We start from the raw sequence: 26,298 nt of genomic DNA, 5'->3' as shown, positions 1-26,298 counted from the left end.
CTCACATACTATCTATATTATTTCTTATTTAATTGTGTTTTTTTCTCTTGTTGCTTGTTTTTCGTCTCAAAAGTCTGTATTTATATTTGCAAAATATACTTATCTATCAGATGACTGATTAAATATGTAATTTTAGATAAAGAGAATGTTCAAAAGTTGACATCAGAATGTACATGATATAAATGGACAAAAAATACAAGCTTTTAATAACTATATCAATTTTAAAGCATACTTAACTGAAATGATATTCATATACCCTCAATCTCTACTATGAACTTCAATGTATGGTTATATGCATTACATATTATATGTATGACATATATTTCAATATATTATCTATTTTCATTTTAGTCTATATCCAAAACTTAAACCTCATTTTATTAGTCCTTAATTTGAACTTAAGAAATGCTTACATTTTCATGTATAATCACCAAGTAATGCTATTACTCAAGTGTATTTATCATTATAATAGTATTGAAAAAATTAAAACATTCAGTGTTGCTTTTTCCTCCAAAGTTCATAAACTCAAAATTAGTATTATATTTCCTTAAACAATAAATAAGAAGTAATATTATCTATGAAATCTGCAAGCATAGAGTATCAAATTACCTTAATTAATTCTCAATGCAATACTGAATCACCAAATTTTTTAACCAAAATTTGAAGTAACTAACCATTTTGACTTTGAAATCACTAAACTATTAGTTCATAATTATATCTAAAATGCAAGATTCTCATGTAATTATAGGTAATTTACATAATTCACATATTATCCAAATGATTACTAAACTTATTCCTAAACTTTACATGGACTATTAATAGCTGAGCTTGAAATATTTCATCTTTTTATTTATAGGCACATATACAATTTGCCTCCTCAAAATCCCCATTAGGATGTCTAATAAACAACTAAATATCTTAGCAGATCCAAAAGTCAGCTTCTCCTCCCTCCCTTCAACCAAATCAGCACCTATATCAATATTACCCATCTCAGTAAATGGGTAAGTGTGTTCTTTTTCTACGTTCTTAGCCCCAAAACTTGGAGCATTTCTGTCCTTTCGTTCACAGTCTATTACCAAATCACAAACTACCTCTTCTTTTAGAATCTAACCACATTTCACCAACTTCATTTCTTTAATCTCTCATCTGTAGTAGTATAATACTCAGCTGAGTGGAGATGCTACTTCCTTGTTCCACGTACCCCACTTGCTTCCCCTTCTTAGGGTAAAGGCTTAACTATCTATGGCAGCTTCCCAGGACTTACATGATCTCTCTCATGACTCTCAGCCCTCCTCTCCTATTTATTTCCCCATCATGTATTACAGTCACAGTAACTTCCAATCATTCTAGCCTCCTTGCTATTTGCACTTACTTTTCTACCTGGAATGTTTTCCCCTGGATTGCTAAGTAGGTCACTTCCCTCAACTCCTTCAATATATTTGCTCAAATGTCAGTTGTCCCATTGAGGCAACCCATTCCCCAGGTCTCCTTACACCCTAATTCTGGTGAGTTTTCTCTATATTACATATCTGTGTCTTATATGTGTGTATTTCTTTTTTCACTGTCTGCATCCCCTCCATAGATTGAAAGCTCAATAAGGACAAGAAAGTGTTTTGTTGCTTTTTTTCAATTTATTCACTGCTGTATACTCAGTTCATAGAAAAGTGACACATGTTGAGCTTCCAGAAAATACTATTTTATGGAATAAGTCATTTTGAAGTTCATCAGATGTACATCTAGTACATCATACCTGAGTATAGGGATAAGGTGAACTAGAAACCATGCACTAGAATTTTATTTGCACATGGTAACATTTAAAAATATGAATGTACTTTCTAGAGGATCACTAAGGTCAGGAGATAAAGATAGTTACGTTATAAATGATATAAAACATTCTACTTTCAGTTCATAATGTAGTAATTGTGACTGAAAATAAGGGCGTATGAACATAGACACTCACAGCCTCTTCAATAAGTGGTGCTGGGAAAACTGGACAGGTACATGTAAAAGTATGAGATTAGATCACTCCCTAACACCATACACAAAAATAAGCTCAAAATGGATTAAAGACCTAAATGTAAGGCCAGACACTATCAAACTCTTAGAGGAAAACACAGGCAGGACACTCTATGACATAAATCACAGCAAGATCTTTTTTGACCCACCTACTAGAGAAATGGAAATAAAAACAAAAGTAAACAAATGGGACCTAATGAAACTTCAAAGCTTTTGCACAGCAAAGGAAACCATAAACAAGACCAAAAGACAACCCTCAGAATGGGAGAAAATATTTGCAAATGAAGCAACTGACAAAGGATTAATCTCCAAAATTTATAAACAGCTCATGTAGCTTAATAACAAAAAAACAAACAACCCAATCCAAAAATGGGCAGAAGACCTAAAGAGACATTTCTCCAAAGAAGATATACAGACTGCCAACAAACACATGAAAGAATGCTCAACATCACTAATCATTAGAGAAATGCAAATCAAAACTACAATGAGATATCATCTCACACCAGTCAGAATGGCCATCATCAAAAAATCTAGAAACAATAAATGCTGGAGAGGGTGTGGAGAAAAGGGAACCCTCTTGCACTGTTGGTGGGAATGTAAATTGATACAGCCACTGTGGAGAACATTATGGAGGTTCCTTAAAAAACTACAAATAGAACTACCATACGACCCAGCAATCCCACTACTGGGCATATACCCTGAGAAAACCATAATTCAAAAAGAGTCATGTACCAAAATGTTCATTGCAGCTCTATTTACAATAGCCCGGAGATGAAAACAACCTAAGTGTCCATCATCGGATGAATGGATAAAGAAGATGTGGCACATGTATACAATGGAATATTACTCAGCCATAAAAAGAAACGAAATTGAGCTATTTGTAATAAGGTGGATAGACCCAGAGTCTGTCACACAGAGTGAAGTAAGTCAGAAAGAGACAAATACCATATGCTAACACATATATATGGAATTTAAGAAAAAAAACATGGCATGAAGAACCTAGGGGTAAGACAGGAATAAAGACACAGACCTACTAGAGAATGGACTTGAGGATATGGGGAGGGGGAAGGGTAAGCTGTGACAAAGCGAGAGAGTGGCATGGACATATATACACTACCAAACGTAAGGTAGATAGTTAGTGGAAAGCAGCCGCATAGCACAAGGAGATCAGCTCGGTGCTCTGTGACTGCCTGGAGGGGTGGGATAGGGAGGGTGGGAGGGAGGGAGATGCAAGAAGGAAGAGATATGGGAACATATGTATATGTATAACTGATTCATTTTGTTGTAAAGCAGAAACTAACACACAATTGTAAAGCAATTATTCTCTAATAAAGATGTAAAAAAAAATTAAAAATAAAGTATCATTGAGTGAATATATACTGAGAGGCTCATTTCATATAAAAAACAAGTATTAGAAAGCTTGTTTTCACAGTATCTTTTAACTTACAGTAAATGAGGTGATAGTATTAAGTAAATAATTAGAAAACAGTATGTATTTATTGAGGTATGAGCACATAAAAGGAAGTTAAGGTATTTATTCTCAACAGTAAAATTAGAATAATTCTTAGAAAATCTACTCTTTAATATCATAATTGTAGTTTCTTGGTCAACTTTTATAAAAAGAAGCTCCATATTATACCTCAAAGGAAGTCCAGGTAAGATCATTGTGAAAATGTTCAATATATCTCACATCCGTATATTATACAAACAATTTTGTTTCACTTGCCTACATTCAGGTCAGTTAAGAGCTATAAAACATCAAACTAAATGTTCTCTACTGTGAAGTGGAAAACATTATCAAGTCATAAATAATGTTATTGATAATGAGAAGGATTCTTGACATAATATGCTGAGGTTAACTCTAAGTATGGATTTAATTTCTGGTTCCTGTTCACTTACTATTAAAGTTTACAATCAATCAATATGATAAACAGACACTTGGATATGGGATAGTATTTACAGTTTTAAATCTCCAACTTGGACCTGAATGTTGATGCTAACTGTATTATCTGAAACTCTGACTTGAAAATAGATCACATGGGATGAGATGATTGTTTAATAATAAATTAATAAATTGGAATTAAAATTAAATACATAAAAAATACTCATTGTGATAGTTAATTTTACATGTAAATGGGATAGGCTATGGTGCCCAGCTGTTTGCTCAAACATTTGTCTAGATCTTGCTGTGAAGGTGTTTTTTCAGATGTGATTAATTTTTAAATTAGTAGATTTTAGGTAAAATAGATTATCCTTCATAATGTGTGTGGGTCTCACCCCATCAATAAGCATTTCAGGTCATGATAAGTGCTATAAAATACATTTTAAGGAAGTAAGGGGGTTGAGAGAATCAGTTGAATCTGAGATGAGGTCTAACTTACATTATGGTTAGAGAAACTCTGTTGGGTGATACCAGAGTTATGAATAAAGAGAGTTATATATAATGTGTGAATACAGGAGAAGGGCTTCACGGGCCGAGACAAGGGCAGATGTAGAAAAAAGGTTGCAGAAAGAGGCAAATGTAGAAAAAAAAAAAGAAGGTTAGGACTTTGAGGGAATAAGAAGGCTGATGTGATTGAAGAAAGTAGTAAAGAGGAAAATTACAGGATCTAGGTTTGGAGAGATATGCAGAGGCCAGTAGAATTGGCCTGCAGCCACAGTTAGACGTTTTGATTTTATTCTAAGCCTTTGGAATCTCTTGAATAGAGGAATGATTTAATCTCAAAATGGAAAATACCAGTATGACAGGCTAGCACAAATCAAATTGCAACTAATGAGCCCACTACATGCTGAAACTAATCATATGGTGAGTGGTGATGAATAAAAAGGGGGGTGAAGTAACATCTGTGAAAAACAACTACTCCATCACAAAGAGGGGTATCTGCACATTGTTACCTTTTCCCAGACCTTCAAGCCAGTGAATGCTGTCTGATTTGGTGAACCTATTTAGTAGTAGTCCGATCTCAAAATGTATGTAACCTATTAAAGTTCAGAGGTTATTTCATGTGAACACTCATTTCTTTTTAATAGATACACACACAAAATGCTGCCCTCTATGCTTGTCACTTTATCTATGGATAGGTAACACATTACTGCCGTTCTTGCATATATAAGTCTAGACTACTACTATCTTTCCCACTGATACGTCTCAAATGGGCAAATCTCCTTCGCTGCTTCCCTTAGGATGATGACCAGAGGAATTCTGTTTATTTTCTTGCTTCTAATGGTTCTTCTCCTACTGCTTGAGAATCTTTCTCCTCTATACCCCACGTCCAAAGTTCCATCTTAATGATGGAAAATCTATTTCAACTTTTTTTAACACTGATGTGAGGAGTAACTGCTGTGATACCATGGACTGCAATGAGGAGAGATAAATAAGAGGAAAAGAAAATTAAATTCCCGTTACTCTATTATCTCCTGTCAACACTGGGCTTTACCCGCAGCTTTCTTCTCACCTACACTTACTTCCTTCTCTGAATACTCTATTTTTGTCCTTTCCTCAGAATTCTCATGCAATTTCTGTGGTAAAATGCCCAGTTGAGCCATCATTTTAAGGAGGAGGAAAAGGAGGGGAATTTGGATAGCTTTTTGAAATGCAAATGAGTCTTTATTTAGTTCTTTGTATTTAAAAACACCAATCATGATTACCTACACAACTGTTATTTTAGACATACCGTCTCTGGGTTGCAGTCCCAGGCTGGGTTCTGCTAGAAGCTCAGAGGTAAAGATTACTAGGAAGCAAGTCTGCAGAAGGTTTACTAGGATTTACCCCTGGAATCAACACCTGTGAAGGGAGGGAAGAGGAAGAGCCTGGGTAGAGGGAGTTGATCTGTGAAACAATCCCAACCATGACTATGGCTGACCTCCCAGGGTACTCTGGAAATGGAAGGACCCTTCAGAGCTGTCATGAGTTTGATCTAGATGGCTTGGCCTCTATAACTCCCCATTGTCAACCACTGGATGTGGGCCACTCCAGGAAAGTGGACTTGATAGGGATCTCCTTTGTAGCTGAGGCATTTCAGAAAAGAACTGAAAATTAAAGGTAGTTTTATGACAACATTCTCAGTAGCTGAAGCAACAAGTTCCTCAGTCCTGAAAAGAGATCTGAGCACTGCATCATGACATCCCCCAGAGAGGGGAAAGAGTCCCAGGGAAGAGGTGCAAGGTTACCTGTCTGGATGAACTGTGACCATGATCCCTGGGAAGAAAGAGAATTGAAGGGACACGGATAGGAACAAAGAAGTGGCAGGGCCTGTATCTGTAGGATTAGGTGAGACCAAAACAGTTTTTTTTATGAGATTCTTTTTTTACTTTATGTTTTTTCTCCCTTCCTGGCTCTCTCCCAAATAATCAGCTGTAATAGATAAGTCAGAAAACCACAAAAAAGATTGTATGCTTGCCGTAGACATAGGCAAGGAAGGTGGAAAGTATGGGATAGTATGTGTTTGGGCCTGGGGAGGAGAAAGACTGCTGGCAGTAGAGGGAAAGGAGATCAACCCCCCAGGTTCAGAAGAAGAGTCGGTGAATCGCTATGAAGCCTCTGAACATACTCAATATCCCCAGGAGGTTTGCATTGTCAGAAATATGAAGTTTCTTACATGAAGAATCCTTGGGTTTTTGTCTCATCTCCACTCTTCTGATCAACTGAAAATTTTCAGAAACAACAGATGTGCTTTATAACTGAAGCCCCATCTGCTGGATTAAGGGTTATGGGACAGCACCCACTGTCCCTCCAGGTATCTCCTCACATCCTAAATTAAATCTATGCGAAGAAGCATTGTGACCTTTGTAATACAAACTATTTAATAGTTTTAGAATTATAGAGTACAAAAAAAGGAACCAAGGATCCTGAAAAATCAATGTAGGGAAGACACAGATGTTGAAATGTGTTAAAATATAATTCACAAAATTGTCAAGAAGATCAGATTATAACTGTAACGTATATATAAATTGAACACATATCAAATATTTTAACATATTAATTTCTGGTTCAAAGAGCATGTGAGAAGCTAAAATTCTTATAAAATGGCAAAATTGGTGGGTTAGATGAAAAAAAATAGCTGCTTAATGTCCAATAGGCCCATAAACTGCTACCTCTAGGGTTATTTGCTCCAATGGACACAAATTATTTGCATCTCTACTGGACAAAAATCCACAAGTGAACCTGTGGGTTCTCTAAGTCTGAGATCTTTAATCAACAGTAAGTAGGGAATAGAACTAAAAATGTTTCCCTGGAATCTGCATAATCCTAATCCTAGGGAGATCTCAACTCCCACAAACATTGAAAGACATTGGCCCGACTTTTTGTCTATGTTCAAGTTTCAGATACTTTTTTTAATAACAGTTCAATATAAAATATAGAGGAATACTTTATTTCAGGTTTCAAGAAGAGCTAGTTAAATGAGGAGTTAGGAAGCAACTGTAATCTAAGAAAAGAACTACCAAAGTTGTATCTGAGTGATAAAATAAAGATTAGGAGAATTATCTTTTAGAATATACGTTCTCTGAGCCTTTGAAGAATTCTAGTTAACAATTTACTTTGGCCCACGAATGTTTCCATTAAATACCTACACACCTGTTTGCTTGTGCCTGGCAGCATTTAGAATGCCATCATTCTGATAAGTATTTACCAAAGGGAACATGGTTATTGCTCAGTATTAAACCAGGAGATGAAGAAAAAAGAGGGCTGTGACTGGAAAAGAAAAAAGCAGGTGTAGGGCGGTGCATGGGAAGGAAATAGCGAGCAAGACATCTCTTAAAACAATAAAGAGCCAGGAGTAGAAAGCAGGATTGAAAGTAAAAGAAAGAATAATTTGAATATTAACTTATAGTTTATGTCATTTTCACTCATTCAACTCTGCTAATTTTTCAGATATCACCTCAAATCGTTTCTCCAGAAAAAGTCCTTCACAGACCATGTCTGCCCAGAATAAATGTTAGATTTTATACAAAATCAATTTGACTGGTTTTGTCTTCATTATTCATTCAATTATATAAAGGCTGACATATTTAACCCTCTTTTAAACCGTCTTAAAGCATATTTTTAGTTCCTTGATTTGAGGAATGATATACTTTTGTATGTGTATCAAAAAATTAACAGAGTAGAATTCGATTAAAAAACTTGTTTAATTACTGGCATGTAAACAGTTTAGCTCCAGAGAGAGAGTTTCAGTGCCTGGGTATAATTTATGGAGAAAACTCGGAGTTGAATAAGAAAGTAAGGCCAGAATGTTCATGTAAAGCATAGGAGAATACCAGACTAAACATCTCTCAAAAATAATCAACAATGCTGATCTCTAAATAGCATTCTTATTTTTTCTCATGCTTTATTTTCTGAATCTGACTCTCCATATATATTTTTCCAATAATATGATATAATGATATAATATAGTTGTGAAATAGATTTGATGTTGTCCTTTAATGTCTTTACCTGATTTTGTTTGAGACCTTTGTGTAGATTCCTTTGCTATCAATAGAATGCTGTGTGTTTGGGAAAGGTTCAAACAAAATAGAACTAACCGGAAGAAGACACTGCCATATATTTTATGAAAATACATGCATGTATGCTCTTGTCAGCATACGTACATATGCACACAGACCAACACATACACACACAAGCATGCACATATTTGTTTACATAGAACAATAAACTCAACGGCTAAAGAGTAATAAACTCTGATAAATAGAAAGATCAGAAAACAGTCACTTGCACAAATGATGTCCTTTCCTTTTTTCCTTCTAAGTGATAAAATGTTCCATGTTATATCACAGACTATTACAATTCCAAGTCAGCTGGTGAGATAAATGAAAAAAATACACACTTCTAAACACTTGCACTAGGTACAAAAAAAAGTGTTTAAAGAATGTAATTTAAAAAGATTTAAGCTATGCTTTAAGGAAAGCTGATAGCAGCAAATTAAAATATTCTATATTCAATGTGCACTGTAGATATCCAACCACAGAACAGTCATTCCTCAAATTTTTATTGACTTCATCTCAAAATAAATTCACTATTTTTAAAGGGATATTCTAAGCCAGTTTCTTTAGGTTTCCAGCTTCGTTTTTAGAAAAAGCTTATTCATGTGCATTTAAGGGTTTCACCATTTCATCTCTATTAATAATAAGGAATTTTACTTTGACTATGTGTTACATAATAAAACATACAGCTTTTTGTGTTTGTTATCACATCTGATCATCACAACAGCCATATGAGAGAAGTTCCCTGAATTTTCATCAATTTATGGATAGATGAACCCATGTAAAATTGTTAAATAATCTGGCTAAGGCCATAAAGCTAGTAAATGAGAAATTTTTTGAAAAAAGTCAATTCCTACCATAATTGCCCCAACTCCAATGAATGGAATTTAAATGTTCCATATATGTTCTTTTTCATGTCAACTGGCTAGTTCACTGCTACAATCATTATTCTATTCCTTTGAAAAATACCAACATATTGAACATGTCACTTTTTCATTGTCCATGATTGTCATCCTGTCCTTAATTCTTTCCTTATGAGATCCTCTCTTGTGTATACATGCTCAACTCTTGTGGTTACTTGTGCTCACCAATACCTGATTTTCCTCTCTTTGTTAGAACATCAACTACTGCACTTCCCAGTGGTCTTTTGAGTGTGGTCTGGACAAATTAATTGTTCTGGTCAGTGGGTTGTAAATAGAAGTGACATGAATCATTTCCCTGTTGAAACATTTCAGGCCAGTGTGGGATTCCCTAGCAGCTCTTCTTCCTTGCTGTGGTGACAGAAAGGCTGTATCCCCAGGTGGTATAGTCAAAGGATGATGGATGAAGCCCTGTTATCTTGAGCAGCTAAATGATGATTCGTATGTTGTAACGTAATTGAAAAGTATATAATTTTGTGTTAAGTCTGTGATTTTGGAATTGTATGCTTCTGCAGCATAATCTAGCCAATTCTAGTATAACACTTTTGTAGATCTCTCCTTTTTTTTGTCATTCCCTTAGAAAAACCTCTATCTACTCTGCTTACATGTACCCCAGCATTGCATGAGGCTTAAAGAAATACACACAGCCTTTGTGCCTGGCTCCCGTCACTTTTCCTGCTTATTCTTCCATTATAACACACAGCTCGGGCCACTTTACCACATCCTGGCTCATACCAACTTTATCAACATTTCCATTAAAGCCAAACTAAACTTAGTGCAGTCAATGATGGACTGTCTGTGTGCCAAGTGTATCCCTTGGATAATTGCTTGTGTAATGGCAGAAGTATCAAGTGGCTCTAAGTATTGCTCAGGATCAAAGATTTGAATGATTATGAAGCGCACACAAAGGAACTTATGCAGATGACTGTTTAGTACAGAGTGTAACTCAGGACAAGTGTTACACTGTGGCCACAGTTGACCGTGACAGTAAACAAAGAATCTGGAAGATCCCTGGAGTTCCCATCATGTACATTTTAACCTGAGGTAAAACACTGAGTGTATACCAGATGATTACAGAACAACCTTGGTTCTAATTCTTATAAGACAAAGTTCTCTGCCTTCCTACACCTGACTTCTTCTGTTGCCAGTTGACTAAACATGCTGTAGCATGAATTATTATTCCGCTCACCCATTTCCTTTGTTGTAAGTTGAGTATGGTTAAATATATTCACTTTTGATACTGAAAAAATGCATATCCCACTTTGTAAACTTAAATCTCAAATAGGTCCTAAAAACTAACCATCCAATATATTACATGTCTTTTTCAACTTTATCTTCCATTCTCTGAAAAAGTTGGCTACATCTCCACCTCTCCTTGTAAAACGACTGTCCGCCCCATCTCCACATTTTCACCTGATGACTTTTCTTATTTCCATGAAATATAGGGACAATTTGACATAAACTACCTCAAGTTCCTACAGTCACTTCTCCCAATGGGTAAACTCATGTTTCAGGAAACTCCAGTCTGCTTGATTGCTCACTGAGTGTCCATTTTCCATCTCTTTGCTTCTTCTTCCTCTTCTTTCTCATCCTTAAATATCTGAGTTCCCAGGCATTAGTCTGTGTCCACTCACTATCTGTATTCGCTGAAGAGGTGATCTCATTAGTTCTTTAAGTTTAAATGTTATCTTTCTATATACATATCTCTGGAGCCCACCTGTGTGCGTCTGTATCACATATCCAGTTTATAAGGAAGTACATCTATATTTCTCCATTTTGATGTAAAATAGATGTGTCAACCGTAAATTGTTGACCCTGTCCCTCCTCAGTATCTTCATATACATAAGCAGCACCTCCATTCATCTAGTTGTTTAGGACTAAAAACAGTGCTGTCTTCTTTCTTTAGACTTCATTTGTATTTTCAACCTCATTTGTTCTTTTGATGGCCAAACTATACTCCAAACTGGCCTAATTTCTGCCTCTTCCTCTTACCTCTTCTTCCTTTGCATGGAAATCTGAGCCACCATTATCTTTGATTCCTAGACCATGAGAATGGATTTTATCCTAGCATCCGGTGTGGTCTCTGCTTATATAAATCATATCATACATTCAACTAAGCAGAATCCTACAACAACTTTCTTTACAACTAGAATAAAACCAAACCTTACCATTGACTATGTTGACTACAAACACGTGTATGTTCTAGCCCCTGCCTACCTCTTCAACTAATTTTTCTACCATGGTCACCCATGCCCAATCAGTTTCTTGAGTACATTATGCAAATTTCTACCTCTAAGTTCTTGAACATACTATTTATTTGACTGGAATTTCTTTCTTTCTTTCTTATTTCTTATCCAATTTTCTTATTGCTTTTTCCTATGCATTTTTAAGTCTCTGTTCAAAAATCTCATTCTGAAAAAGTATTTCCCAAGCACCCTGTCTAAAAGTCTTCCAAAAACACACCCTCAAATCCAATACCTCATCTCTCTCCATATTCTGATGCTGCTTCATTTTTCTTTGGAAAATGTATTCTTTTCAGAAATTATACACACACACACACACACACACACACACAGAAAATGTCCCAAATCCCTAATCCAGAGGTTTTTCCACTGAACTCTCTCTTGGTGGGCTTCTGTAAATTCCAGGACCATAACATCAAAGGAATTTTATGTGTACATACGATATTGGAGACGTGAAGGAAGGAACACGGGACAAAAGCTTTGCACAGCTGAGGGCAATAAAGTAGAGCTTGTTAACTTTTGAAAAACATATAATAATTTTCCCAGAAGAGCATCAAAGTGCTATGAAAGTTTCATGGTGTATGACATCTGAAGATACTTAAGAATATTATCAGCCCACTGAGGGCTCTACCAGCCAGTAATTCCCCGGCTCCTTCAGTTGTGGGTATTATCAATTTCCTAGAACAGAACCTTTAAGTAAGTTTCCTTTATTCGTCTACATAGCACATTCTGATTTGCCTTTATGTTGATCTCTGCATATTTTGCTTTAATTATGAGCACCAAATAATTCTGAGTCTGGCAAACGAATTAGAATATAACTAACAGCTGTTTAATATATTTCAAATAGCACTGCATAGGTGAAAGTGCTTGAAAGCCTACATTTAAAAGTATCATTTGCAACCTAAAATGTATATCAATGGGCACAACTAACAGTGAAATAAAATTCTCCTACTGTATTGCCTTAAATAAGTTTAAAGAAGCTGAATGTTATTTTCTTCTTGCTAAACATATATTTCGCTTTTAAGGTTTCATCAATTTAAATAAAATTAAACATAATGTGAATCATTCTTTTCTCTCCTTTATCATGTACATCTATATCGGTACCTACATCTATATCTCCTTATTTTTCGACGGCTTTCAGTTCTAAACAAACATAAAATGGAAAGATAAATTATAGTAGCAAAGAAAATAGATGAAGTTTAGAAAATAATATATCAGGGTCATACTTTTTTTCCCTTTTGAGGCTGTATTATTATTATCATTATTATTATTATTGAATAATTGGTTCCTAGTATTTCCTCTATTTGGAAAAGAAATGCTATTCCATTAGTATGAAAATAAATGTTGCATACGTAAGTGATATCATATGATATTTGTCTTTGTCTGAATTACTTCACTTAGACAATAATCTCTAGGTCCATCTATGGCAATACTGCAAATGGCATTATTTCATTATTTTTTATGGCTGAGTAATATTCCATTATATATATATACCACATCATTATCCATTCATCTGTGGATAGACTTGTGGAATATAAAACAATGATACAAATTAACTTATTTACAAAACAGGAATAGACTCACAAAATAGGAATAGACTCACATAGAAAACAAATTTGTGATTACTAAAAGGGATAGTGGGGTGGAGGGGGGATACATTAAGAATTTGGGGGCTTCCCTGGTGGCTCAGTGGTTAAGAACCTGCCTGCCAATGCAGGGGACACAGGTTCGAGCCCTGGTCCGGGAAGATCCCACATGCCATGGAGCAACTAAGCCCAGGCACCACAACTACTGAGCCTGCACTCTAGAGCCTGCGAGCCACAACTACTGACCCTGCGTGGCACACCTACCGAAGCCCATGCGCCTAGAGCCCATGCTCCGCAATGAGAAGCACCACAATGAGAAGCGCGCGCAATACAATGAAGAGTAGCCCCCGCTCACCGCAACAAGAGAAAGCCCGCACACAGCAATGAAGACCCAACGAAGCCAAAGATAAATAAAAAAAAAAATTAATTTAAAATAAAAAAGAATTTGGTATTAACATATACGTGCTACTATACATGAAATAAGTAAGCAACAAGGACCTACTGCATAGTGCAGGGAACTATACTCAATATCTTGTAATAAACTGTAATGGAAAAGAATCTGAAAAAGAACATATATATATCTGAATCACTTTGCTGTGCACTTGAAACTAACAACATTGTAAACTAACTATAGTTCAATAAAAATAAATAAATAAATAAATGTTGCATGTCACATTTAGATGCACAATGTTTGAAAATATCTGAATGAGAAAAAGAGAACTTGAAAAACTACCTGGGAAATACTAAATATATATCAAACTATAGCAAAACTACAGCAAGATTAATATGTGGAAGTAAAGTTTATTTCTTTCTCTCCCTCTCTCTCTCTCTCTCTATATATATATATATATATATATACACACACACACACACATATAGATAGATATCTTTCTTCCTCATTTTATTTACATATTTTTAAACTAAACTTAGAGTGGTTACAGAAGTTAGCTGCTGATTAAATTGTACCTCTCACCCAACCTCAGGTGAAACAAGACACCATTTTCTATCGATAATGAATTGCATGGTTTTAAAATTCCTGAATCTTTGTACATTTCATACATACTCTACATGTTCATACATATTCCAACATTAGAACAGAAACTCATGTTTTTCAATATAACTAATACCACTTAGATAAAAGTTTAATATTTAAAGCTTAATTGAACATGAAAAAGATAAGAGATAACAGAATACTCAGTTGTGATCACTTTTAATTATATTAGTTCATCAAATGTACCAGTTTATTATAAACTAATCAGACTGATAATGTTAACAATATGTAATTATTTAATGTTTTATAATAGTTAAATAAATTTAAGAGAAAGTTGAAGAAACCTTTTTGCTATTAGAGTCAAAAGTTGTTATATTGTTATAAAATTAACAAATAATATAAGCAAAATTTGTAGTAATTATCATTTTTAATGTTCCACAGACATACAAAATGATATTACAACCAAGGACATTTCATGGTAGACAAGAAATTTAATTATAATTTAAACATGTTTAGTGATAAATAAAAACACATCAATTATTGTGAAAGGTGACTTCTGATCCAAAGCATTTCTTAACTATTAGTGATTTTCAAAGAAGCATTAATTTATGCCCAGAATTCAGAATTCTAAATCACTGTTATATTGCACAATATATGAGAAATCAAGAAAAACAAATAAATTAACGGAGCTGGAACAATGACTAAATCTAAATGAGTAGCCAAGAGAATCCTAATTCTGGAAGTCATTTCAAAGGAACCAGAAATCTGAAATGCAGATGTTAGGGACATAATTCAAGTTTACTAAGTGTCCGGGTCACTGTGCTGAGGACTTTCTCTTTCTTTTACAATTTAATAGGTCTACCACTGCCAGAGATAATTACTCTCTCTATCAGAGTAGTTAACCAACCAAGAATCTGGATAATTAAACTTTCTCTGATTTGCAGGAAAAGCCAGGATGCAGACCCAGGCCTGTATGTCTGTAAAAACTGAGTCCTATACATACTAAATTCTTTCCCTAAGGGCTTCTTGGCAAAGCCACAGATGCAGATTAACACACTCATGGACATTTGTGTATGTCATACACATTCATATAGTCCCAATATTTGTTGAGATATTCCAGGAAACTTCATAGTAGAGGTAGGTCAGTTTACTTGGGGGAAAAATACTCAAACCAAAACAACAATAACAACAGGAGTAACAACAAAACAATTTGGGAAGAAGTACTCTACTATCTTATGTATTTTACTTTATTAAATGGAATCATTAATTTCTGTATATCAACTTTCTTGGAAACAGATCTATCAGGATTCCTAATGTTTAAAGGAAAGTAAAAGCAACAATAGCATTTTAGGTCTTTATTTACAAATTGTAGAAAGAAACTAAAAGCTGATGTGTCTCAACACATTGTCAACTAAAAATCAAACCAATTAAGATACAGAAAATGTAATGCATAATGCTTAATATTAAGCAATTAGTTATAACTTAAATTTTTTTTATTTTACAGACAAAAATAAAAGATCATACTTCTAGATTCAAAACCAACTATGGAAGAATCTTGGCTAAAAACTTGCAAGGATTTGCTAAGTATAATTTTATACCTGATACAAGTATACACATAAGGCAGCGTTTTGTAACAATAATTAAATTGTTTGTAACGAGCCATATGCTATGGAGGTTGATAGTCTATAACTGAGTTACATATTTAGATTTTTATGTACAGGTTCTTCCTGTGACTCCAGTATTAGGTTATACATTTACAAAACTACAATTGGAAGTTGATCCGATAAACCCACAAACCTGTTTTTTCAGAGCATTCATAATTAACTTTCATCTCAAACTAATTACTTTGCATTGCATGTGATTATGGAAGTATATTTGAAATATTTTTCTTGTCTGGAACAAGTCATGAAGTAATTTGCAAAGAAATGGAAAACCCAACCGGTTCTCACAATTTTAGGTATCAAATGTCTACAACTGTCAAGATCCTTAGACACAAGCACGGATGTGCTTTATTAGGTTAGTGGAGGGCTAATAATGCTCGCTCAGGCAGGTTGACATGGTGGCTCAGGCAATGTGCGTCCTCCCGCTGAGTAAGGACCGTAAGACACTCTCACAGTGCCTGCAATATTTCAAAGATGGGAGAGAAGAATTTTTGAGATACCCTCCTCTGTTCACAAAACCAGCATGTAAGATAAGCCACTTAATTTACTCATAAGAATATTAACATTCCAAGGATCTGAAAGGGTGAATGAAGCATGAAGCTTCCCCTGTCACTTATCTAGAGTTAAATGAAGGTGAGGACAAAAATTTCCCTTCATTTTGATGGAGAAAAAAACACAACTGTTTTTCCTCCTTTTGTGCCTTCCCAATTTTCTGAATTTGACTGCTCCTGGAAGTTGTAAGGGAGGAAAAATATCTTTTACTTCTACACTTCTAAGTTCACCCTTGGGCACCCTATAAGAAAAGCCATATTAACAAGTGAAAAGCACACAGATTTATTTAAAATAAGTGTTCTGTGACACAGGAAACTTCATGAGGAAATGAGGACCTCCTAAGTAGTTAAACCTGATGGGTTTTAGGCTAGGTTTGATGAAGAGTGGCAAGTAGTGGGAAAATGCAATAGGACAAAAAGGGGTATGAGCTAAGTGTAGTAAAATGGGAGAAATGTAGCAAGGCCTGTTCATTCAGATTCCTGTTGCTATCCCTTTGGTCTTGGAGATAAGAAAGTTCTTGTCCTCTGGGTATAAAGCACCTCTCACATGATGGTCTTATGACCTTCTTCCTGAGAGTAGAGTGGGAGAAGGTCAGAGTCATCCTTAAACTTGCTTTTTTCCTCAAATTCCTTCAGCTTAAATATTCAATATGCCAAGGTGTCATATTTTGGAGGCAGCATGCTCTGAACCTCTTCAAGATCTAAATCTCTGAGGGACCATTTCACATTCATTGTCTAATGAGTACCACATACACAAATCTAACTGTTTTGAAACAAGGTAAAGCAATATAAATGTTATAAAACAAGTAATAAAGATGGCTATATTGAATTCATATCATGCATTCAGAACTGATGTAGATGATGAGAACAATGACTGTGAATTATACAACATTGCCTCAGCGTCTTACCACCAGAGAATTCTAGATTACGCTGCATGGATTTAGTTTTTATGTTTTCCTAGATTATCTTCTGCCATGATCTTAAAATTTTAAGAATGTCTGATCTTTTAAAATTTAAAACAGTTTCAGGTGTATAGCATAATAGTTCAACATCTGTATACACCACAGAATAATCACCACCACAAGTCTAGTTACCATCCATCACCACATAGTTGACCCCCTTCACCCACTTTGCCCACACCCCAACCCCCTAGCCCTCTGGTAACTGCTTATCTGTTTTCTGTACCTATGAATTTGTTTTTGTTTTATTTTGTTTTTCAGGAACATCAGATCTTACAAATTAATAATACTTAATGTCTCCTAGAGATCACTCTATACAATTTAGAAAAATTTTAAGTAGATTTTCCTTTTAAGTACAAATATGAAATAAATTATTAGCATTGTGGTCAAAAGATCTTCCACATAAATATTTCATTGAGAAAGCCATGAATAAACAGAAAGCCATGAATGAATACGTAAACACCTGTAAAAACACAGATTCTGAAAGTGCTTCATTTTTTTGTGCATTATATAAATTTTTCTCTTGATAATATGATCTAATAGGTTGTAATTATTCAACTAAGATTTATTTTGTTGCTACTAGTCTATGTAGAACATTTCATATCTTACAATTCAAAATGTTTTTTTCTTAGTAAAGAATTAATATTTCTACATATTTTGCCTTATAATAAGAAAGTTCAGAATTCTTATTTAAGTTGCCTGTCTAAAAAATGGAAACTTTTAAAAAATCATTTTTGAATTTAAAGATGGAAAGGCAGACGTGTCTAGTGAAAAGTACACATGCGTTAGAGTGAGACTAACATCAATCTGAACACTAAGTAGTAAGACTGTGACACTGGAAAGGTCATCTCTGTAAGCCTCAGTTCCAACTGAGGCAGTGAAATTACATTAAACTGATCCTTCATGAAAAAATAGTATGAACACTAAATGCAAATCATATAGCATTATAAAATAAAACAGCTAAATCATACTTGATAAATGAACTACTAAGTAACCATATAACTGATTATTGTCTTCGTTGCTGTAATTTTTAATTTATTGTTACATATTGTTTCATAATATCAAATTGACTTTTTGTAGAAAATGAATGCTAAATTAGAGCAGATAAAATAGAGTTTAAGACTGATAGTTAAAGTACAAAGTACACTAAAATCATTTATGTTGGTCATGCTGAAGGAAACTGAAGTAAACATTGCAAAGATAATGAACATTACAAGATTTTAAAGAAAAAAAATTATTCTCTATTACTATAGACTGAAAGTGTTTGTTCCTCCAAAATGTGTATGTTGAAACCTAATTCCCAATGTGATGGTATTTGGAGGTGGGGCCTTTGGGAGATGATTAGTCCAGGAGATGGAGCCCTGATGAATGGGATTTGTACCGTTACAAGAGATTCCAGAAAGCTCTTTTGCTGCTTCCTCCATATGAGGACAACAGTCTATAAACCAGGAAACTGGCTCTCACCAGATGCTGAATCTGCTAGTGCCTTGATCTTGTATTCCCCAGTCTTCAGAACTGTGAGAAATAAATTTCAGTTGTTCATGAGCCACCTGGTCTATTGCATTCTGTTATAGCAGCAGAAAAAAACTAAGAATAGCCATCATTCTGGTCACGTTGATAGACAATTAGCCAGCTTCCACATTCTCTCCTTCTAAGGCATCAAAACCTTTAGAAATTTGAAATGAACAAAATCAAGATCAAACTAATTCTTCATACAAGTGTCCTAGAAGTTGGGCTTCTCAGGTTCTTGATAATGACGAATGTTCAGTTATCCTTTTCAATGAATTTAGCCTTGTAATATAGTTTCTTCTGAGTGTCACCAGATTTTCCTGTAATTGTTGCTTAGAACTCTTTCTTCCCAAAGATGCAGAGCCACTCTCCAGACATCTGTTCCTTGTTATTAGAGCCATTGTCTACCCAACAAAAGTGTACAAATGTGAACAAAGTTCAAAAGCCAATATATTTAAGTATTAGTCTCTCCTGTTTTGAAGTTGTCAGTTATCTAGGGACCATCCAAATAGTAAGAATGCCAGTGTATTTTCAGAATCCAATTAATTTCTGAAAATTTTATTGATATTTTTGATGAGACATTAATTTATAAAGAAGAATAAAAGTTTACTAATGTACAATGTTTATATCTTTCCAGTTATTGGCACGTGTTTGCTATTCCAGGAACATTTTTCCAGATATGAAAGCCCCAATGAAAGTGAATTAATAAAAGTCAATTTTAAGATAATTTGTCCTGCATGTCCAAAATTATATTAATCAAGTTGGGGCAGATTCTGAAGTCTTATTTTTATGCCATTAAAGAACAGAGATCCCCAAGTGGATGGAATACTGGAGACTGATATATAAAGAAAACTGTTCTTTGGAAATAGTTGATAACAAATGACACATTCTAGTCCACCACACTGTAGTATGGCAGTAAATTGGTCCTATTAAAAAATAATTAGTTCAGTTGTTTATGTTGCATTCCTTACCATTTATTAGATGAGATTTAAGATTGATGGTGCTTAATTTCACAAATTTTAACTTATTTATGTTTTCTTAAAACTAAACCCAAGTCATTTAATATGTTAAGTGTCAAGATACGAGGACTTTGCAGCTCACAGCCCCTACATGCAAGCTGTACTGTATCTCAAATACTGTAGCCTCTTCTAGTCAAACAAATCTGAGGGAAAGAATGTTGGCTTTCATAAACTTTGGAAGAATATCTTTTTGATATGTATCAGTATTGTCTGATATTAAATTTTAAAAATTGTGGTATGTGTGTATAATTTTCAACATATTTAGCATTTGTATAAATAATCTTGGAGACAAAAAAAATGTAGATTTACTCTTTAAATTCTGCTATAGAACATAATGGTTTCTCTAAAAATGCCTCAAATGTAACTTTTCTATATAACTGTCATTCAGCATTTAGAACTTTGAAATTAAACATGGGTATAGCCTAGGTCACCTCACCATAATTGCATTCTCTTGTCTTTAGGACCAATAAGCAATTTTGGGGTTTTTGTTTTGTTTTGTTTTGTTTGAGAAATGAAAAAAACTGAAATCTTAAAACTAAAGGTCAAAGAAAAGCTCCCCTCAAGTGTGGAGGCATGTGGTGCTTCCTAGTATGGAAGGGGAAGGGAAGGGAGTATGGAGATTGTTGTAGCTGCTTCCAGCTGTCTGCAGCATTCCCTCACTTGAAAGCTGAAGTCTTGCAAGCATTTCAGAATAGAATGCATTTCTTTTTCAAGTCAGCAGTTCATAACAAATATCCATCTATAGCCTTTAGGCTGCATCTAAATTATTGACGAGTCTACTAACGTGCTGATCAAGCAGAGCTTTTCTGTTCCCTGACTTCTAGTATGCAAATGCTCAACTGCTCCTTCTTGAGAGTAAACACTTTTTTAAATTGCCTTTGATATTTCATCAATAGACAATTAAAGAAGAAAAAGACAGAAAAAAAGGAAATTACTTCTCAAAATCTCTGTGGGATGAATCACATAGCCAGATCAATTTATTTATTTATTTATTTTTCCCAAACAAAAGACAGAGCTGGGAGTTACAGATTTCCTTTCTGGGTGTAAAACTGTAGAAAGAATCATTTGGAAATAGCAATAAAATTATATACTTTTAAATGATGAGATGGAAGTTTTAGAGATAAACTGGGTAACAGCTTATTTCAGGTACTCATAATAATTAATATTTTCTCAAATATATTGTCTTAGTAAGGCAAATCACATGTTAATCCAGTGCTCTAGATTCAGCATTAGTATTATTTGGGTATGCAGCCAATTAGCCACTACTGTATGACCAAGTAACTACAGGCCTAATAATATCTGACAAGTTTTTAAAGATACAGCATGCCAAAGAGGTTTGGAAGATAGAATCGCCCCTATTCTCTAGTTATTGGATGTCAGTCAAGAAGAGGATGGGAAGAGGAGAAATCATTGCATTAGTATTTCTGTTGCATTTTCTCTACTTCAAGGTTTATCAAAGTTGGCATTAGAGACTTTTGAGCCTCCTAACTCTTGGTTGTGGTGGGCTGTCTTATGCTTTATAATGTGTTCCACATCATCCTTAGCTTCAACTCTCTGAAGGCCAGTAGCAACCCTCCCCAGGTGGTGACAACCAAAAATGTCTCAAATATTTTCAGACATTGCCAGATGTCCCCTGGGCAGGGTTGGGGGAATCAAAATTGCCCCGGGGTGAGACTCATTGCTTTAGTGAGTGGAAATCTAATTGCCAATACTAGGTGAAAGTAGAAAACAACAGTTGGATGTCCCTAAATTACAGAACATACTGATTCTGTAATCCATTAACTCACAGACTGTAAAATAAAATTATTTTTAGAGTCTGAGTATGAAATATAAATAATCAAATTATAATCAATCACAGGACTTTGAGCCAACTCTCAATTAAACAGGAACCATATATACAGATGAAATACATAAATGATCTACATATTTTATTTTTGTTATTTGCCATCAATTACTGCCAAATGATTTGAATTGGAGCTCCCTTATCTTCATTATTCATTTTCTTACTGAAGTGCTTATGGAAGTGCCTGAAAAACTCAGTAGGAAAAGCCAGGATAATCCTTGGAGTAGATTCTTTAGTCAATGAATGGTGGGCAGTTGCTTATGGTTTGAAATTTTCCATGAATTTTATTACACTTCTTATTGAGCAAATATAATTGACAACCTAAGAGGTAGCTGGTTAGGTTGCTTAATTAACACAGGGCTAAGTCACATATTGATTGATAATTAAAAATTTTTTTCTCCAATTTACTCATTTGTAAAAGATAATTAAATCTCTAAATATCTCTAAAAATAGTATTCTTAACATTTATTTTATGAACTCAAAGAGAACTATGGTAGGGCTTCAAGAAATTTAAAGTTACTTATAAGTTGGTATACTGTATAAACTTTCTATGGGTTTAGGCAGAAACATCTTATATGTGGTGAAGATACAAGATGGAAAAAGTTACTTTTGTTAGATTCTCAGAGCAATATGTAATGCCCCAAATTCAGAAACTCTTACAGGACTGCTGATTTCGTTTTTATGCAAGATCAAGATATGGCTATGTAGGAGAGTGGGGCAGAAAGATTTTATTCTGTTATTTGGTTTTATGTGATTTAAAATACTATAATTACAAAAAGAAAAAAATGAAGTTAATAGTTTGGATGTTTTCAACTTGTCTTAGGCATTCAGCCACGAGATTAATTGAAGACTTGTTATTTGAGTGTCCTTTAAACACAGCTTCTTACATGATTTTGCCTCAATGTCTAAAAAGTAATACATTAACAAGCACATTAAAATATTGTATACCCTTCTATCATTCCTGCAAGATTTGTATTTAATTCCATCTCGATATTTTATGGCCTGTAGGGTATTTGAGGTCCTTGTTGCAAAGTCTCGCTCTTTTCACTGATGTAAACGTCACTTGCAAACCTTTCTGTAACTTTCCCAATGAGATATTATTTTTCACAGGTTTAGAAATTCAGGTCTCCTTGATTGCTACAGTTAGTAATTTATTTACCTGAAATAGGCAGTCACTCACATGTTGCTTACTTTTTCACTCTTTCCTTTTAACACTATGACAATACTTAATGCTCATCATTTACGTCTAATATTTTGTTCACATTCTTCTTTTCTCTAACATAATAAAACTGTCAGAAGTACCTGCCATCATATGTGTCTCCAACCAACTTTTATAATCTTATCTCCAGCTATTTCCAATCACCCTGTCCTTGAATAGGTATATGTTTTAATTTTCCTGAGTTTTTCACATACTGTGTCTTCTGGCAACTATAATCTCTTTCTCAGGGATGATATTAAATACCACCTTCTCTACACAGAGTGAGTTACTCTTTCCTAATAGCCCCACAGCCTCAACATCGTGCTTCTATTATATAACTCAATGAGGGGAGCTTCTTACTAACTTTTCTAAAGTAGATACCATACCTAAATCATTTCTCCATGCTTAATCTGCAAAACACAATCCGGCACATACAGAGTCCTCATTAAATTTTAAATCAATGCCAGAATGAATAAATAACTATGGAAGTGGCTGCTAAAGTCACACAGAGGATATTTTCTGGGTGTTTAACTTACTCCTAAAAAGTAATAAAGAATCATTGTGATTAATGATATGAGTTAAACTATCTTACCTGGGTGATTTGGGAGATAGCTGCCAAGAAACTGAAGTCTGACTTAGTAAAGTGAGCAAGGCAGAAAAAGCAAACAAAAATCCAGGCAAAATATGAAAAATCGAATTAGTTCAATGACAGTAGCAATAAAAAAAGGGAATAGAAAATAGTGTGGACTTTTATTCCCATAATCTAGAAAGAGTGTAGTGTACATAAGAGTTAATTAATATATCGTTATTGAAAATGGTGATTAGTCACAATTTTATATACATATATATATATATATATATATACCCATTTATAGTTTAATAAAAGCTAAGTCAAGTACTAAATTAAATGGGTTACATACTTCATCTCACTTACTCTCTAAGCAATTTTATGTAGCAGGCATCACTAATCTTATTTTATAAATAAATAAACTAATATTTATAGGTGAAAAGCTAATCAATGTTAGAACTGAAGTTTAAAAGCAAATCTATCTCTTCATCTGAAATGCCTCTCGTGAGATATTTGGTAAGTTAAAAAAAAAAGGAAATTAGACTTTGAGTAGACATGAATAATGTTCAGAAAACAGATAAATTACTGATTTCTTAATCACCTGTTGCTATAAAATATCTCCTCTAAATCATCATTTCTTCTCTCACCCAGATCACATTTTTATACTCTAGTATTTCTGATGACTCTTGAACTTGCTATTTTCACTTTATTGGGAAACTGTAGTTCATTTAGAGTAATATTTCTCTAGGCCTGATGAGTGAGCAAAGCACTAAACTTTAAGTGATAATGGTGGTGATTCACAGATGTTTGGAATTCAGGGAGCATATGAAATATATTGTATGAAAATTAGAAACAAGATGAAATACACAAAGGAAAACGCCCATATAAAGTATGATAATAATACAAATTAAGATAATGTAAGTGAAAAACCACTAACTATATATATAATAATGAATATTAATAGTCTGTGGCTACTATCAATTATAAGCCAATAATAGGGTGAATATATACCCCAGTTACTTGAAGACAGTCCCTTTTTATGCCTGTTGTACTGGTGTTTCGTTCAGCTGAAACTTTGTACAAAATTTTTCAGTTTTTAATGAGGTGTTATTATTAAGTTGCATTAATATAATCCACCTGGATTTGAGAACCTCCCCTTTAAAGACAGTTTTCATGATGCTAACTATTAAGAGAAAGCTTCTTAGATGAGTTCAGTTAAAAAGCATTAACTCATTCTGGTCTATAATGTGAGTGGGAGCAGGTTTTAAACATAGCTGCCTCTACCCATCACTTGATGTATCAGCCCGTTATGCATGGACCCACACTGCAGTCTGTGAGTTGCATGAAGTTATCAGGCCACAGTAAATGGTTAGTTGGGAAACAGGATAAAGTATAGATTTGCTGTATATAAAATGTGTCTGGGAAATAGAAGCTGAGTAGTTTAGTTGTTGAGTATACAGGGGGAAGTCTCAATGTCTTGTTATATGGTGATTTAATCATTTATTATATGGTGTTAATCTATATCCATTTTTATAGTAACTTTTTAAATTTTGTAATAAAATATTTTTGACAGCACAGCAATAAACTGAAAAAGAATTGAAAGGGGATAGCATGTTTAATAAAAAAACTGCCATTCGAATTTCTATTTCTGAAAGTTGATGCCATGTAGCCTACATCATACAGATATCAGAATATCACAGACCACATGAACAACAGACATCTGCTGAAGTTGCTTCAACATTTACCTCACAATTTATCACTTATAGTAAAAAGGCTGTGCAGAGCACAATAGTTTAACATGTGAACTTAAACAAAGTGCATTTATATATCACCATGTGAAGCATGGTTTTTCATGTAGATCAAATGATCTCATTTATTTTCAATTCGCAATTAGAAGATTTATTTATTTGTGTGTGTGTGTGTGTGTGTGTGTGTGTGTGTGTGCAGGTATTAAAAAAATAGATGTTAATGTGCTAGCTGTGTTACCAGAAGAACACTTCAAAGAGTTAAATTATACAAGGTTTACATCAATGTCATCAGAATATTCAAATGGAAAATCAGAGTTGTTTTTTTTTCCTGATGAGGATTTCACTTTTCTCATCTAATTCACGGAGTGAAAATAAAGCTTTCAAAAGTTCACTCTATTGTAAATACAATCTCATAATATTATCAGTGCCATTGTAAATATAGCTAAAAGTCCAACATGGAAAATACAATTATTTGCTTTGAGGTTGATAAGGCAAATATGAGTTTTAGAAGACTACGTTATTTTTCTAAAAACAGTATTCTTACTAAACGCATGATGGGACAAATGTATACTTGGAATTTGTTTCGGTATACACACGAAATTGTTCTCAAACAAGATGCACAATCTTACCAGTTTAATAGAAGCAGAAATCGCCTGAAAAGTATAGATAATTTTATATGTAAACAGAATAAGTGAATCACAAAACTTTTTAATAATTTTGAATATTTAAAAGTATTTTGGCTGGTATTCTTTTTTGCCTTGTCACTAGTAATCCACTAAATTTTAGAACTGAGCTTTTGAAGAACTACACTGCAAATTAACTTTAGAGTAGTAAGGAATTGTAAGACAATTCTCCATTGGTCTCGTGCATTTTGCTAAGGAGAGACTGATTGCCATTTGTTCCAGAGGTTCTATTCAAGGATATTTTTATAGCAAATAGTGTTGCAAGATAGAGATAGTGTCTTCCTCTAAGCAGAGGGAAGGCTTGTATACTGCCCGTTATAAAAGGT

This window comes from Globicephala melas, chromosome 18 (assembly GCF_963455315.2).
Source record: "Globicephala melas chromosome 18, mGloMel1.2, whole genome shotgun sequence".
NCBI classification, from domain to species: Eukaryota; Metazoa; Chordata; class Mammalia; order Artiodactyla; family Delphinidae; genus Globicephala; species Globicephala melas.
This window is presented reverse-complemented; position numbering follows the sequence as displayed.